General features: G+C 42.1%; 1 protein-coding gene across 3 annotated transcripts in view; it reads right to left on the reverse strand.

Annotated features, from left to right (window-relative positions):
- HPCAL1 (hippocalcin like 1) overlaps positions 1-16,298 on the reverse strand; it is a 109,405-nt gene that overhangs the window by 57,835 nt on the left and 35,272 nt on the right. Inside the window, exons 3-5 of one of the 3 annotated variants that reach the window (XM_074947664.1) lie at positions 2,069-2,203; positions 1,270-1,349; positions 79-239 (exon numbers count right to left, since the gene is read on the reverse strand). The exons of the other annotated variants lie outside the window; for them this stretch is intronic. The gene's annotated coding sequence lies outside the window, so the exon portion shown is untranslated. The remainder of the gene's footprint in view (positions 1-78; positions 240-1,269; positions 1,350-2,068; positions 2,204-16,298) is intronic. 3 annotated transcript variants of the gene reach the window in all.

Consider the following 16,298-nt stretch of genomic DNA (forward strand, 5'->3'; position numbering starts at 1 on the left):
TGGTGTTTATGAGAAAGCATGGAACTCACATGGAGATTTACTGCCCAGCTACAATAGACAGACACAGTTTGTGTTTACCTAAGCGATTTACTTCCTCAGACTACGTCTTCATCAGCCAGGGTGCACCAGAAGGGATGCACAAGTACGCTCTCCCAAAGGGACGATAAGTACATCACTTTTTCTTTGGAATCTTCTACTTCCACGTCAGGCTCAACTTAAGGTACCCTCCCTGCAATATTCTAAAATAAACCACAGCACGTTTGGTCACTTCACACTGCATTCCCCACTCACTCATGTTCCAACACATTTCTTCAGATTAACTAATGAACTATTCGGTGGTTCTGAATATATATAGTTAATGTTTCCATTTGTGAGCTACAAATGTAACTAATTTGCATCCAGGAAAAACACAATAAAACGCGATCACAGAACAAACTACAAGGGTCAAGGAAATGCCAGACTGAGATGCACATCATTGAATATAATGTCTCTTCAAGCTCTTAAACCCTACGACCAACAAATACATTTTTCCACCAACTTCCAGAGCAGACCAAAGACAAGAGATGTGTCTTGGCTCTAACCAAAGCACCTACTGAAAGGGGGGTAAAACTGTAATTCTATTAAAAAGAAGGCAATTGGGGCATCTTATTCCACATTAATAAAACAAGGATACTCGTATTCTTTCCCCATCTTCAGGGTGCAATAGTCAGGCATACATAATATCTAAGACTATGATTTAGTCATGGGTATTTTTAGTGGTCCCCGGGGCCAGCTGCATTGGCCGCTGTTTGGGCAGTTCCTAGGGTCAGCTGCTTGAGCAGCCATTGGGTCAGCCGCTTGAGCAGCCATTGGGTCAGCCACACGGGCCGCTGCAGAAGTCACGGAGGTAGCAGAAAGTCACGGAATCTGTGACTTCTGCGAATTTCGTGACAGACACAGAGTCCTAGTAATATCATATGGAATGCTGCCCTTATACTTGTAACAAATTTACACAATCTGTTTTTCTAGATCCCCCGCCTCGTTCAAATAACTCCTAACCACTCAGTTTTTTAGCATTGTTTACAAAGTAAGGATGTTTACACTTAAAAGCAAACATTTGAAGCACCACATATAGGAGACATTTCCCAGCTTAATCATAATGAATATACTCTGACACCCAAAGTTTCCACGAGGGAGGGCTAGAAAGAGGATGAAGACTAGTATTGCATCTACTCCCATTAAAGGAATATTTGGATGTTCTGAATTATAGTTACAAAACAATCTACCTACCTTAGGTACTAAGACAGCCCCGTATTGACACAGTATCAGAGTGCTTCATGATCTTTAATATATTTCTCCTCACAATGTCCCTGTGAATTAAAGAAGTGCTATTATCTCCATTTTAGAGATGAGGAATTGAGGCACAGAGAGACCAAGTGATTTGCCCAAAGTCAGAGGAAGCCTGTGGCTAGCAGGGAATTGAAATTAGGTCGCCAAGTTGTAGGCTAGCGCCCTAACCATTGTGACATCTTCCTTTCTTCTAGGCCTACCATATACAGACCTCCCACTGAGGCTAGTGGAATTCCACATCTGCAGGGGGCTTAAAGGATCAATCCCATAGTTCAGGATACTGAATGTGCTCCCCCCACTGACAGCATGCACAGTCTCCACCTGATTGGCCGCTTCCCCCAGATTCCTCCTGGGTTTTCTCTCCTTCCACACCCCATACTGCCGTCACATTGCGAGGAGGAGCCAAGATTCACTGCTACTGCTGCGCAGGAAATGAAAAACATTGAGGGGATGGGGATTGGGCAGGAGCACTTTCAGTTTTCCTGCCCAAATGAGGAACCTGGAAGAGCCCAGCAAGACAGCAGTGAAGTGCTCCATCTCGCCTCCTTTCTAGCAGAGTACTCTTAGTGGCTGAAGGGCATGCTGTGTACCCAGCTATTTATTAATTCTGTATGACTGTGGTGTCCAGCAACCCAAACAAGGTTCAGAGACCCAGGTACAAACAAGCCAATCCCTGCCCTAGAGAGAACTTATGAGAGAGGACAAGGTAACAATAAAACAGAGTCAAGCAGGAACTCACCAGACTCAGCCCAACACTTTCCTAGACTTTTTCTGGTTTTGGTTTTAAAAATCTGACTTGCTGAGTCACAGGTTATCAAAGAGTCCTGGTATCTGAATTGTTGAACAGGTAAAGCGAGTGCAATACTTCCACAATCTTTGAGAGAGAGAGAGAGAGAGAGAGTGAGTGTGTGTGTGTGTGTGTAAAGCCATGTGTGCACAATACTCTTAATGTAGCCATAAAGAGAACCCTTTGAACTAAAGTTTTATACATTGTATTAAAGACATTTCTGACATAACAGAATTTGCTGGTAGCCCAAACCAGCTACAGTTCTTAGCAGATCGACTTCTGTTTATGGAAGAGGAGAATTGTTGCAACAACTGCACATCATTTTATGCATTTTTAATGTAATACTTCTGAATGGTTCAGTGTATAACATTTTTTAATTTTCTGTAAGAGGAGGGCTGACCAACAAGGGGACCACATTTGCAGAAGACACAAAATTATTTGGTTAATTAAGACTAGCAAAGACTGATTAACTACAGAGGGAACTAGCAGCTAAATTATTTATATTGCAGTTATATTATTAAGGCCTGAATCTGGTCTATTCAGAAGCAATATTGACTTGAATGCTGTTGCCAAAATAATCTCCTGCCCATTGCTTCCTAGTATGTCCACTTGGTCTTTGCATCACTTTACTGGCCCCTCATTCTGCTGCATGTGAAGTTCAAACTTCTAGTCCTAGCTTTCAAGACCCTACATCATGCATCCCTCGCTTCTCTCTCTATTTTCCTCTCCTCTTTATTCTCCTTCCCTTGGCCCTATCCACTGCACCAACACAACTAGCCTCAATACCTCATTGCTTTCCCCCACGAATGTCACCACGCCTTCTTTCATGCTGCACCTTATGCTTGGAACACCTTTCAAAAGCTAATTGCACAGCCCTGACCTGACAAAAAACATTCCTAAAAACTCACTCACTGGTGACATCACCTGCAAAACATGTGTTTATACTTATTAAAAAACCCTGAACAACGGGACCATCAAGACTTACCTTTATAATCAAACTTCTATAACAACCTGATGCACCCCTTTCTGCCTGATGTAGGTTATAACTCATCTATCAAGTGAAACACATAGGCCACAATCCCGTAAATGCTTATGGATGCACAGAACTTTACATGCCTGAGTCGTCACGGTGAATTAGTAACGTGACAATTCATGATGAACGGGGATTGTTTAGAAACAGGAACTTTGCTGTATGTGCCCATAGTTGTAGGATCAGGGCCTCAGACTGAAAGGTTGTCAGGGCAGAGATACATCTTATATGTATTTCCTGTGAAGTGCTTGGGATCCTGTGGGCACTTAAAAATAATAACGATGATGACAAAATAGTGAAGCTGGCCTCATGAGTGTCTAGTCACTCCGACAGTAGAGCAGCTATAGCATAACATCTTATGGAAAAAACACCAGTGAAGAAAAGGATCCTGCTTACTGCCTAACACATTGGTGTGTTGCCTCCCCTGATTTAGTGTTTACTACATCCCAAGAACAGTGAATATATAGTATTTCGATTAGTATCCAGGAACACCAGGCAGCAGCTGATTACAAAGGGGCAAGTAGTTTAAAATGTCATTAAATAAATGATTAGAACACATCTGTGAAGTCAGTCAATTCACTGCAGGCCAAAATGTTGCTAAGGAAAATTACGATGCTCCCCTTGTAAATACCCTTATCTACCTGCAGCAGAGATGAACCAATAGCTTAATGTTTTTGTTCAGCACATGTACTGAGCCAGATTAAAATGGTCATCATTAAATAGTTAAAAGTAAACAGCAAAATTTAATAAGCTTCGACAAACCAAGTGAGCTAGTGGTAGGTTGCTCTGCCAACAATTTCGTGTGCTCAGCCCTTTCCTAGATGGACTCCTTTAGATGGCACAAAAGAAGTCTGCCCTTTAAGAACTGTCCAATCAACATGAATAATAGGTGGATGGTTTGCTTCTGTAAACACATCTCCACCCCCTCCCCCACACTTGTTCTGCACAAGAGGATAATATAGGTCAGAAAAGATTAACTGCAGAAGGAAAGGTAAAGTGAATGCTTGGGTATTAGAGTGAGCAGCCACCAGCCAGAAACAGTCTAGAGGAAACTAAGCATTTCAGTGAAAATATAATAGGGAAAAGAATGACTTCCATCTCAGAGCCCTGCAAATTAACTTGGATGTGGGCTGGGAAGACAGTGCTATTCTGCTTTCAGAAATGTAAATATCCAGCATACATTTACAATCCAGTCACAGGCTATAACTATAAGAAAATACACTGGAAATCTGATTTACTACCTATCCTCTTAATGGAAAATAAAATAATACTTTGCTGTAGAAGCAGCAAACCCAACTTCTTCTCCCAGCCCTAGGAGATGCTATAAGATGTTTTCATGCCATGAAAGCCCCTTTATGGACACATTTTGTTGCAAGTCCACAGCTTACACTCCAGTGGGTGCTTACTTTGTATCCTTTCCCCACCTCACACACTCCTTCCGCACCCCACTTCCCTTCCTTTCTGTGAGTCTGTCTGTCTCTATATTACTTCCAACTTATCTATCGATCTTATGTACTCATCCCCATTTTACAAATGGGAAACTCAAGCAGAGAGAGACACTAAGACCAAGATCCTCAAAGACTTCAGTGGAAGTTAAGAGCCTAAATACTTTTCAGGTTCTGGGCCTAAGTGACTTACCTACTGTCAAGGTTCCATCCCCACTCTGAACTCTAGGGTACAGATGTGGGGTCCTCCATGAAAGACCCCCTAAGCTTATTCTTACCAGCTTAGGTTAAAACTTCCCCAAAGCACAGATTTCTTTCAGGCCTTGGGAACCAGCTTAGGTTAAAACCTGGTACGCTGCCACCACCAAGCGATTTAAACAAAGAACAGGGAAAGAAACCACTTGGAGACGTCTTCCCCCAAAATATCCCCCCCAAGCCCTATACCTACTTTCCTGGGGAAGGCGTGATAATAATATCCTCACCAATTGGTACAGGTGAACACAGACCCAAACCCTTGGATCTTAAGAACAATGAAAAATCAATCAGGTTCTTAAAAGAAGAATTTTATTTAAAGAAAAGGTACAAGAATCACCTCTGTAAAACCAGGATGGTAAATACTTGACAGGGTAATCAGATTCAAAACAGAGAATCCCTCTAGGCAAAACCTTAAGTTACAAAAAAAGACTGAAAAACAGGAATACACATTCCCTCCAGCACAGCGAATTTCACAAGCCAAAAAAAACAAACAAACAAAAGAAAACGCATTTTCTAGCTAGATTACTTACTAACTTTACAGGAGTTGGAAGGCTTGCATCCTTGATCTGTTCCTGGCAAAGGTATCACACAGACAGACAAAACCCTTTGTCCCCCCTTCAGATCTGAAAGTATCTTGTCCCCTCATTGGTCATTTTGGGTCAGGTGCCAGCGAAGTTACCTTAGCTTCTTAACACTTTACAGGTGAAAGGATTTTGCCTCTGGCCAGGAGGGATTTTATATCACTGTATACAGAAAGGTTGTTATCCTTCCCTTTATATTTATGACACCTACAATCACACAGGAAGCCTATGGCAGAACAAGGTATTTAATCTGGGTCTTGAGTCTCAGGCTAATGCACTAACCACTGGATCATTTTTCTGAGCCTCCTTCCCCTTCCTTCATACAGGGGGTACACAAATACCGATTAATCTTTACATGAATCAGCTTCTCAGACCACGAATACTTTCTTCCATGTCTCTGTTGACTAATCCACAAGGTCAATACTCTGTTGGAATTCCTTCCAAAGACCCATCTCTGCCATAATGCCTGTTTCGAAACTAGCTGATGTACAGAGGAAAGTGTGCAGAGTAATTATAATTAATATGTTCTCTGTGGGGAGTGCGTGTGTGCGGGGGACGACTCCCATTGTGTCAACATATTACCATCAAGATGCAGCCAATGACCATCTCAACCACTTTATATGTAGGCTGCACCTCTTCCGCGTCTCCTGTCTGTTTTAGACCTTGACTATGCCTCATTTTCTGTTTGGAAAACACTTAGCACGGTTTAGTACAGAAAGGAATACCACCGCCAATATAGTGGTACTGTCACTTTTCTTTTTTTTAAACAGTAACATTTTATTCTTCTCTTAATAGGAAATGCTTCAAGCCAAATTGAAACCTTAAGTGTCTTTCTTTTAAAGTTTTCCACCCATTGTTCTTTGGCTCCAAGTGAATGAAGCTTCTTTGTATAGGATATTCCGTTTTGCTCCTCACCATTGCATCAGAGCACCTCACATACATTCATGGATGTGTCCTTAACACCTGCCCTTCTTCTCCTTGGAAGGTAAGGAAGAATTACCACCACCATTTTACAGATGGGAAAAACCAGGCGCACCAATACATGAAGTGATTTGCCCCAGGTGAGACGGCAAGCATCTTGCAGAGATAGAAACTGAACCGAGATCTCCCAATTCACAGTCCAGTGCCTTTAACCACAAGACCATCCTTCCTCTGTTCTTTCCTTAAATTTTATAGGTTGTTAGATATCTATAATAAACATTTTAAAGATGAGAACAGCACAGTGTCCCCATCTGATCCAAAGGTGAGAGGGCAGCATGGATAGCAGTCTCAGTGTGGCAACAACTCCAATAAAAGGGGAAGGTGCCAATACACTGTGCTGGTGGAGGTCTGTTCACTTTTAGCCTTTTAAAATAAAATGAAATAAAAGAAGCTAACCCTCATCTCACCAATCTTGGCCACCGCATGCACCCAAGGGAGATTTAAGATTCAAATCTTTATTGCAGTTGCAAAAAAACTATTCGAGCAACATCCACAGCCAAAATTTCAGAATACAGTTAGCTGTATATGACCAGTAAACAAAGCAAAATAAATAAGACCGTATGCTGGTAAGGTAAGGATGCAACCCTAGTTAAATATAATAAACTTACATATTACATTACAAGAAAGTAAATGCCACATCTATTATTCTATAGTTATCTATCATTTTTATATAGCACTTTACACATGGTAGCATTTTATATTTGCAATCCAGGTGTCCTGGACACAGACAAAATTGCAGGATGACATTTAGTTTATCACTTATGCTGATTTCTATAAAAAGTCATCAGCTTTGATATCAGAGGAAAAGTGATGACTGACAACCATCACGTCTTCAGAAAGACAAACAACAACAACAAGATAATGGAGGAGTTTCAGAGGCCCCAAAGAAAACTGCCATCTGTAATATTTCAAGAGAGTTTTATTGTTCAACCTTCAATAAGAAGCTGAGACTAGCCGTAATTCCAAGCAGGACTGCCACTGGTTCCATTCCTCCTTCAATGCATTGATTCTCAACACCTAAACCAGTGACACAAAAACCTTCCATGGGTTCAGCTAAATTTTAAGCAAGTGGGAGCTGCAGTGCAGATGAGGCTCTTGTAGCCTGACCTGCTCTTTACCATTTCAATTAAAAGCATTTCAGAACGTGCAACTACAGTGGTTGTAAAAATGAGGCTAGCCACTTATGCCTTGTCTGCATGACAACAGCTTTTTGACCGAAAATCTATTGGGACCAGGAGAAAGTTTTACTGTAATGACGCCCAGTGTAGCACAGACACAGAGCTAGAATTTACTTCTGAACTTAGGCCTCCTGCATGGCAGCAGCTTACAATATTTATTCAACCAACCGAATGGAATTTAAAATAAATCTTCTTTTAGCCAAGTTAGCAGCGAGGTTTAAGATTTCTTAGGACTTTAAATAAATTTATATATAATAGGAAAAGTCTGACCTTTAAGCCGTCTATTCCTCCACAAGTTACTAAGAGAATGATGTTGCCTTAGGGGGGAAACAAAATATCATAGGCAAGGTGTTGGAGTTAGACTTAGACCAATTTCTTTTTAATGAGCTCTACCAGTTGGGATAGCGTGGGCATGATCGGATTTGTGGATATGTCAAGCTTCTATTCAGCTATGTATGTAGTAATTGGCTCCATGTCTGCAGTTTATTGTTCGCTGAAGTCAGTGTCTGCATTGCAGAAGAATTCCCAACACACAAGGCAGCAAAAACAAAAGGATCACTGTGCGACTTACAAAAAAGAAATGCGATATTGCTGGAATAACTGTAACCAAAAGTAAACTGATTTTTTAAAACACCTATTAAGCCCCAATCCTACAAACATGAATAACCGTACACATGTGAGTAGTCCCATTGATGTGAATGGTCCTACTCATGTGCTAAGCATTTACAGGTGCAAGACCATAGTCTAATGTAGCATCGCTACTCAAAGCAGTGAACAGCATAGACTTAAAAAAAAATTCCTTTGCAAGTTAGAGGTTAAGACATCTATGCACAGAGAGACAGGTAGACAACTACTAGGAACTATGATGCATCAGCCTATAAAAGTTTCCATTCCATCAATACAGACAAGAGTGTTTTTCTGAGTCAACCGCATAGATATAATTTTGTACATGATACTGCACCCATTTCTGTAAAATGCTGAATGTACAAGCTTACTCCTGTGGAGCCCTATTCCAGATCTTAACTATCCTTACAGTTAGAGTGTTTTCCCAATCTCTCTCTCACTTGCAGCAGATTGAGCCCGTTACTTCTTGTTCCACCAAAAGTGGATATGGAGAACAAATCATCATCTGCTTTATAACAGCACTTAACATATTTGAAGACTTTTCGGGTCCTCCTCAGTCTTCTTTTTTCAAGACTAACCATGCCCAGTTTTTAAACGTCTCCTCATTGATCAGGTTTTCTAACTTTTTAAATCATTTTTGATGTTCTCTGGACTTTCTCTAATTTGTTCACATCTTTCCTAAGTGTGTCACACAGAATTGGACACAGTACTCCAGCTGAGGCCCCCACCAATGCTGAGTAGAATGGGACAATTACCTCTTGTGCTTATATATGACACTCCTCTTAATACACCTCAGAATACTAGCCTTTTTTGTAACCACATCACATTGTTGACTCATTCAATTTACGATCCACTATAACCTCCAGACACTTTTCAGCAGTACTACCACCTTGCTATTTCCCCACTGTGTAGCTGTGCATTTGATTTTTCCTTCTTAAGTGAAGTACTTTGCATTTGTCTTTATTGAATCATAGAATCATAGAATAGAATCATAGAATATCAGGGTTGGAAGGGACCTCAGGAGGTCATCTAGTCCAACCCCCTGCTCAAAGCAGGACCAATCCCCAATCAAATCATCCCAGCCAAGGCTTTGTCAAGCCTGACCTTAAAAACTTCCAAGGAAGGAGATTCTACCACCTCCCTAGGTAACGCATTCCAGTGTTTCACCACCCTCCTAGTGAAAAAGGTTTTCCTAATATCCAACCTAAACCTCCCCCACTGCAACTTGAGACCATTACTCCTTGTCCTCTCCTCTTCTACCACTGAGAATAGTCTAGAACCATCCTCTCTGGAACCACCTCTCAGGTAGTTGAAAGCAGCTATCAAATCCCCCCTCATTCTTCTCTTCTGCAGACTAAACAATCCCAGTTCCCTCAGCCTCTCCTCATAACTCATCTGTTCCAGACCCCTAATCATTTTTGTTGCCCTTCGCTGGACTCTCTCCAATTTATCCACATCCTTCTTGTAGTGTGGGGCCCAAAACTGGACACAGTACTCCAGATGAGGTCTCACCAATGTCGAATAGAGGGGAATGATCACGTCCCTCGATCTGCTGGCTATGCCCCTACTTATACATCCCAAAATGCCATTGGCCTTCTTGGCAACAAGGGCACACTGCTGACTCATATCCAGCTTCTCGTCCACTGTAACCCCTAGGTCCTTTTCCGCAGAACTGCTGCCTAGCCATTCGGTCCCTAGTCTGTAGCTGTGCATTGGGTTCTTCCGTCCTAAGTGCAGGACCCTGCACTTATCCTTATTGAACCTCATCAGATTTCTTTTGGCCCAATCCTCCAATTTGTCTAGGTCCCTCTGTATCCCATCTCTGCCCTCCGGCGTATCTACCACTCCTCCCAGTTTAGTATCATCCGCAAATTTGCTGAGAGTGCAATCCACACCATCCTCCAGATCATTTATGAAGATATTGAACAAAACCAGCCCCAGGACCGACCCCTGGGGCACTCCACTTGACACCGGCTGCCAACTAGACATGGAGCCATTGATCACTACCCGTTGAGCCCGACAATCTAGCCAACTTTCTACCCACCTTATAGTGCATTCATCCAGCCCATACTTCTTTAACTTGCTGACAAGAATACTGTGGGAGACCGTGTCAAAAGCTTTGCTAAAGTCAAGAAACAATACATCCACTGCTTTCCCTTCATCCACAGAATCAGTAATCTCATCATAGAAGGCGATTAGATTAGTCAGGCATGACCTTCCCTTGGTGAATCCATGCTGACTGTTCCTGATCACTTTCCTCTCCTCTAAGTGCTTCAGGATTGATCCCTTGAGGACCTGCTCCATGATTTTTCCGGGGACTGAGGTGAGGCTGACTGGCCTGTAGTTCCCAGGATCCTCCTTCTTCCCTTTTTTAAAGATTGGCACTACATTAGCCTTTTTCCAGTCATCTGGGACTTCCCCCGTTCGCCACGAGTTTTCAAAGATAATGGCCAATGGCTCTGCAATCACATCCGCCAATTCCTTTAGCACTCTCGGATGCAACTCGTCCGGCCCCATGGACTTGTGCACGTCCAGCTTTTCTAAATAGTCCCTAACCACCTCTTTCTCCACAGAGGGCTGGCCATCTACTCCCCATGTTGCGATGCCCAGCGCAGCAGTCTGGGAGCTGTCCTTGTTAGTGAAGACAGAGGCAAAAAAAGCATTGAGCACATTAGCTTTTTCCACATCCTCTGTCACTAGGTTGCCTCCCTCATTCAGTAAGGGGCCCACACTTTCCTTGGCTTTCTTCTTGTTGCCAACATACCTGAAGAAACCCTTCTTGTTACTCTTGACATCTCTTGCTAGCTGCAGCTCCAGATGCGATTTGGCCCTCCTGATTTCATTCCTACATGCCCGAGCAATATTTTTATACTCTTCCCTGGTCATATGTCCAACCTTCCACTTCTTGTGAGCTTCTTTTTTATGTTTAAGATCCGCTAGGATTTCACCATTAAGCCAAGCTGGTCGCCTGCCATATTTACTATTCTTTCGACTCATCGGGATGGTTTGTCCCTGTAACCTCAACAGGGATTCCTTGAAATACAGCCAGCTCTCCTGGACTCCTTTCCCCTTCATGTTAGTCCCCCAGGGGATCCTACCCATCCGCTCCCTGAGGGAGTCCAAGTCTGCTTTCCTGAAGTCCAGGGTCCGTATCCTGCTGCTTACCTTTCTTCCCTGTGTCAGGATCCTGAACTTGACCATCTCATGGTCACTGCCTCCCAGATTCCCATCCACTTTTGCTTCCCCCACTAATTCTTCCCTGTTTGCGAGCAGCAGGTCAAGAAAAGCCCCCCCCCCCCCGAGCTGGCTCGTCTAGCACTTGCACCAGGAAATTGTCCCCTACGCTTTCCAAAAACTTCCTGGATTGTCTATGCACCGCTGTATTGCTCTCCCAGCAAATATCAGGAAAATTAAAGTCACCCATGAGAACCAGGGCGTGCGATATAGTAGCTTCTGCGAGTTGCCGGAAGAAAGCCTCATCCACCTCATCCCCCTGGTCCGGTGGTCTATAGCAGACTCCCACCACTACATCACTCTTGTTACTCACACTTCTAAACTTAATCCAGAGACACTCAGGTTTTTCTGCAGTTTCGTACCGGAGCTCTGAGCAGTCATACTGTTCCCTTACATACAGTGCTACTCCCCCACCTTTTCTGCCCTGCCTGTCCTTCCTGAACAGTTTATAACCATCCATGACAGTACTCCAGTCATGTGAGTTATCCCACCAAGTCTCTGTTATTCCAATCACGTCATGATTCCCTGACATCACCAGGACCTCCAGTTCTCCCTGCTTGTTTCCAAGGCTTTTGAATTTTATCTTGTTGAATTAAGACCAATTCTCCATTTTGAGTTCTAATCCTATCATCCAAAGTGCTTACAACCCTCCTAGCTTGGTGTCATCTGCAAATTTTATAAGCACTTTCCACTCCATTATCCAAGTCATTAATGAAAATATTGACTAGTACCAGACCCAAGACTGACCTCTGAAAATCATACTAGATATGCCCTTCCAATTTGAAAACAAACCTTGATAACTAGTATGGTCTTTCAACCAGGTGTGCCCCTCTCTTATAATTCATCGAGACAGCATTTCCCTCATTTACTAATGAGAATGTTATGTGGGACTGTGTCAAAAGCCTTACTAAAATAAAGATGTATCATTTCTACTGCTTTCCTCCTATCCATTAGGCCAGTAACCCCATCAAAAAAGATTAGATTGCTGTGATATGATTTGTTCTTGACAAATCCATCCTGGCTATTTGTTATAACCCTTATAATCCATCCTGGCTATTCCTTATAACCTTATGCTCTAGGTGCTTACAAATTGATTGCTTAATAATTTATTCCCGTCTCTTTCCAGGTATCAACATTAGTCTGACTGGTCTATAATTCCCCAGGTCCTCTTTGTTCCCCTGTTTAAAGATGGGTACTATGTTTTCCCTTCTCCATTCCTCTGGGACCTCATCCATTCTTCATGAGTTCTCAGAGATAATTGCTAATGGTTTTGAGACTCCTTCAGCTAATTCCTTAAATACCCTTGGATTAATTTCATCAGGCCCTACCAACTGGAATACATCTAATTTATATAAATTTTCTTTAACCCTGTTTTTCCCTATTTGGCTTTCCCCTTGTTGTTAATATTAATTGTGTTGAGTATCTGGTCACCATTAACCATTTTTTTAAGTGAAGACTGAAGCAAAATAGACATTAAACATCTTAGCCTTCTCGATGTCATCAGTTATTAGCTCTCTTTCCCTGCTAAGTAGAGGACCCATGCTTTCTTTTGTCCTGGTTTTGCTCCTAATGTATTTATACAACCTCTTCTTATTCCCTTTCATGTCCCTTGCTAGGTATAACTCATTATGTGTCTTAGCCGGTCTCATTTTATCCCTACAGGCTTGTGCTTTTGTATTCCTTCTTAGCATTTGGTCCATTTTCCAGTTTCTGCAGGATTCTCTTTTGATTTTTAGGTCATTAAAGAGCACCTGATAAAAGGCCAATATGGCTCTACTATTCTTCCTTCACATCAGGTAGTTTGCAATTGTGCTTTTGAATATTATCTCCTTGAAAAAGTGCCAGCTCTCCTGAACTCTTTTTTCCCCTTAGATTTTCTTCCCAGGAACCTTACCTACCATTTCTCAGAGTCTTAAAATCTGCTTTTTTGAAGTCCATGGTCCTTATTCTTCTGTTCTCACTCCTTCCCGTTGCTGAAGGATGGGTCACTTTTCCTCAGGGGAAGCTAACAGTCTGCTGCAGATACAAGAAGCCCAGCAAAGCCTCCAATATGCCAAGAATGTAGAAAACATGGACTCTTCGGATAAATGGGGAAACTTGAACATGCGTTTCAAGTTTCAAGCACCTCCAGCTCTAAGTACTGGATTGCCTTCTTCAGAGGGAAAATATTGACGGTGTTAGCACTAATATTGACAACTGCTACACCTACCTACAGGGGTGGGAACAAGAGGCTTTTAAAATAGTATCTTAGGGGGCTGGCTGGTCTCCCTAGAGCAGTGGTTCTCAACCTATTTACCACTGTGGGCTGCATAAGTAGCTCTCAATGTGTTATGTGGGCAGCGTCCACACAATATATACGCTACGTCACATGGGCCAGAACTGTGTGCTGATTGGGCTGCAAGCAGCCCCTGGGGTTGAGAACCACTGCCCTAGAACATGTGAGTGAGAATCTTTACCATCTACCAGGATCCCATGCATTTCCTTGTCTCCAGATTTTTACATCAGGTAATCTAGACCTTCTACCTGGCATCGTGACAACAGATCCTGGGGGCCTACCAGAAGACTTGGCAGGTGGAAAAGTGGTGCTGGAGAAACTGAGTGGTGAGGGAGGAGCGATAATTGGGACAAGGCAAAAAGCAGTGGTATTCTGAATGGTTCTCCAAACTGATCTTGCACTGGTACTCCTGTGTAAACAAATTAGTGTAGCACAGTGAGCGATAATGTTGAGGGAGTAGCTTAACTGAATAAATTACCAAATATATTTTCAAAAAAGTTTGTTCAAGAAGGGAAATGCTGTTTGAGTGAGGTGGTAAGAATGGTCAAAAGAAATCACTAGCATTGAGAAGGGACACAGATATTCTCAAAGCACCAAGTTTTTATTTACAGAAGATAAACAGGAAAAAAAAAGTTAAGTCCTGCAGATGGCCTGTCTTGGTGTGGCTTTGATAAAAGCCTCTTAATTTTGACTCTGGGACAGTTCTATTTCATTTCAGCAGCTCTACAGACCAAAAAAGCACTACAAATAATTAATAAAAATTGACTTTAGGGTTAAGCCTAGCCACTTGAAGGAATCAATAAAGGCTGAGTGTGTGTATTTATTTTTTTCTTTATTCTTATTTTTGGTTTATCATTATGATCATTCTAGTCTGACCTCCTGTATAATATAGGTCAAAGAACTTCATCCAAAATGTTCTGCATCAAGCCCATAACTTTTGTTTGAGCTACTGAACATCTTTGAAAAAGGTATTCAACCTTGATTTAAAGACTCCAAGTGACAGAGACTCCACCTCAGCCATAAGTAAGTTGTCCCAATGGTTAACTCCCCTCATTGTTAAAAATGTACATCTTATTATGTCATCTTTCTGTGTCATGCAATATGTAACCTGGGGTCTGATCCTGCAACCCTTACTCACAAGGTAGTCAACTTCAATAGGCCTATTCGGGTTGGTAAGGTTTGAAAAACCAGACCCTTAGAAGGCAAGTTTTTGGGGGGCAAGGACCACATCTCTATCCTCTCTGTATAGCATTACGAACACTTATAGCAGTCAACAACAATGAATAAATTAAGGCCCATCCTGTTACTCCTTGTGCCTGGGCAGACTGTTGTGTTTGCCTGGAGGCGCAAGGACTTCAGTAAGGCTCCACAGGGGTGCAGCAGGCTGGACGCATGCAAGAAAATGCAGGATCAAGGCCTAATTAAAAACAGCAGAGCTGCTCTACTTCTAGCAGTGAGTCAGAAACAAATTCTCTTTTCCATATGTGACCAAAAAAAAAAAAAAATCCCCCACTTGCCTCCTCTTTACTCAGCTTTCAGGTATTTAGCACCTATAAGTACAGACCCTCCAGAAACCAGAGGTGGTCCTTCAAGATCTCAAACATCTGCCTAAAATGTAGTATTTCAAAGAGCATAATGTGCAAACCACCAGTGAAGCTAACTAATGATTCCATGAAGTGCTGGGGTAAAATAGTAAATTCTACAGCATATTTACAGTCAGATTGCAAAGTACAAGAAACCAAAAGTTTAAAACCTCCTGCAAAATTCTAAAATTAAACTATTCTCAGTGTAACAAAGGTCAACCATCTATTCAAACATTCAGGTTATATTTAAATTTGACCTTCTTCCTATTCTCATCTCCAGGCCCAAATACACTCCACAAAAATGTGAAAATATTGCTTAAACCATATCATTGTTAGTGATCACTCTCTGGAGGCTTTTTTCAATAGAGGCCTGTTCTTGGTAGAAACAGGGTAAGGAAGCGAATGGTGAGCCAAAGGTATCTGAAAGAACTATAGTGTAATACATGACTACCCTCATTATCCAAAGATCTCCGGGAACAATCAAAACCTTCAGATAACCAGGGCTTCAGATGAATTAGGGGCACTTAATCCATCAGGCTTTGACATTTACATGAGTGCTTCCTGGTACAACCTTCTTGTGCTTTTAGTGGTGATTATACACATTTCCAGGGGATTTGTTTTTTGTTTTTTAAAGAAATCTGGAGCTATCTGGCTAGAGAAATGATGGTCTGTAGTCAAGGCATCGTACCAGGATATAGGAGACATGGGTTCAATTCCCAGCTCAGTCAGACTTGCGGTGTGATCTTTGGTTAGTCACACTCTCTCTCTCCCCCCTGTCTGTTCCCCATCAGTTAAATCGGGTTAAAAATAGTCTCTCTCCTACCCATCATCTATTTATATTGTAAGCTCTCACTATGTGTATGGTCAGTGCCTAACTCAACAGGCTCCCGCTCCCCCCATTTCATGCTACAATAATAATGGATTAAGACACCACCAGAATGCCATATCCACTTCAGGAAGTCCATATGAGAGCATCTTCTCCAGGGAAGCTTAGAA

The sequence above is a fragment of the Natator depressus genome, chromosome 3 (assembly GCF_965152275.1).
Source record: "Natator depressus isolate rNatDep1 chromosome 3, rNatDep2.hap1, whole genome shotgun sequence".
Taxonomy (NCBI): domain Eukaryota; kingdom Metazoa; phylum Chordata; order Testudines; family Cheloniidae; genus Natator; species Natator depressus.